This window comes from Coenobita brevimanus, chromosome 104 (genome assembly GCF_032717465.1).
Source record: "Coenobita brevimanus isolate Jiangsu-jjx chromosome 104, ASM3271746v2, whole genome shotgun sequence".
Taxonomy (NCBI): Eukaryota; Metazoa; Arthropoda; class Malacostraca; order Decapoda; family Coenobitidae; genus Coenobita; species Coenobita brevimanus.
This window is the reverse complement of record NC_137057.1, coordinates 17,362,886-17,365,145: the sequence shown is the minus strand read 5'-3', so window position 1 is coordinate 17,365,145 and position 2,260 is coordinate 17,362,886.

Genomic DNA, 2,260 nt, shown 5'->3' with positions numbered 1-2,260 from the left:
TCTCGTGCTAGCAATCAAGAAGTTCGAGTGCTATCTTCGCCACCATCCTCATCCTACTACTGTCTTTACGGACCACAATCCTCTTGTATTTCTCCAGACTATGAAGAATTCCAATCAACGGATTTTACGATGGGCCCTGCTTGTTCAGCCATTTAATCTTCAAGTTCAGCATATAAGGGGTGTTGACAACATTCTCGCGGATACCCTGTCGAGACATCCCATCGAGGCTACAGAGTAATCTACCTCCTTCGTGCTTCCACTGCGTAGGTCTTTGTGGGGGAGGTGTTACGGCTATAATTATTACTCCTCCGCCTCATCCCTCGTGAACTCCCATCTTTTGACTGAAGTCAAGCACTCGTCCACCTTACGCTACCAGCGCTCCATCTGTTGACTGGATTTGATACTACTAGTTTCCCAACATGTCACCTGACTTTCCCTCCCTTTTTCTGTGTGAAGCGAGGTTGCCTGATTATCTGGTTTCCCGCGCAAGTTCAGTTCACACTCATCCTCTGCCCTGGGAATATCTTAGTGAACCACTCCTGACCTTTACCTGGAAGCCTGTGTTATAGGGAACCCATCTTCAACGCCTTCTTTTGCTGTAAACCATGAGTATCAGTTTTCTCCTTGCATTAGTTCATTAATCTTCTGATGGTGAATGGCTTTAGGTATTTATATTGTTTTTTTCTTAGGTTTAGTTAGGTTTAGGGTTGTAATTATTGTATGTTTAGTTTGTTAAATTAAATGAATAATCAACCAAATCATTATCAATCTACCCTGTAGTTTGTCTAGTTGCATAGTGTTCATGATCCTTCTCTTTTCTTATTGCTTTCCATGGGTCTTCATAGGGTAGATACAGTTAAATACTCCCCATGGATCGTAATAATATATATATATATATATATATATATATATATATATATATATATATATATATATATATATACTGTATATTATGAGAAATAAACATAATAAACATAAACATCATAAACATAATAATAATAATAATAATAACTATAATAATCATTATTAGCATTACTATTATTATTACTACTGTTGTTGCAGTTGCTCTTGTTGTTGTAGCTTATGTAATGCAGACACAGTACATAAACCTACACAACCCGCTATACACGCTATGGCTGTATGTGTGAGAATTTATGCACACTGATACGTAGTTAAGGGAAAGGAAGAAGGAACGGAAAAAAGGTAAGGAAAAAACAAGAGGAAAGAGAGAGATGAGAGGAGAAAGAGGAGGAAGAGCAGATAGAAGATGAATGCAGACAGAAAAGGAGGAGGAGGAGGAGGAGGAGGAGGAGGAAAGTAGAGAAAGGAGAGATGGAGAAAAGAGAGAGAAGAGAGACACAGAAAGGTCGTAGGGTATAGGTAAACACGTTGTGGGGTCAACATAGGAACGTGCTTATTTCTTCTCTCTCTCTCTCCCTCCCTCTCTCTCTCTCTCTCTCTCTCTCTTCCAGATTACTCAGAGCCTTGGAAGATTATAAATGCTTGAAGGACATTTTATGGGAAAGACAGAAAGTAGGAATAAGAATGCAGTGAATCAGATTGCAGTCTCAAACCAGATGCTCTCTCTCTCTCTCTCTCCCTCTCTCTCTCTCTCTCTCTCTCTCTCGTTTTCATTATCCTTCCTTCTCGTACTCCTGTGTCAAGTACTTCCCATTGCCAACACAGAGACACACACACACACACACACACACACACACACACACACACACACACACACACACACACACACAAACTCCTCCCTCGTCTCTCTATCTCTTTCACACACACACACACACACACACACACACACACACACACACACACACACACACACACACACAAACTCCTCCCTCGTCTCTCTATCTCATTCACACACACAGACACACACACACACACACACACACACACACACACACACACACACACACACACACACACACACACACACATACTCCTCCCTTCTCTCTCTCTCTCTCTCTCTCACACACACACACACACACACACACACACACACACACACATACACACACACACACATACTCCTCCCTTCTCTCTCTCTCTCTCACACACACACACACACACACACACACACACACACACACACACACACATACAAAGACCCAAAGAGAGAGAGAGAGAGAGAGAGAGAGAGGTGTAAGGACAGAAGCGTGGGAGACAGACAGACATACACACTGCCACTCTCTCTGTCACCTTATTGGTCCCGTCCCTTTGTTCAACTCACCCACTCTCTCACTCTCTC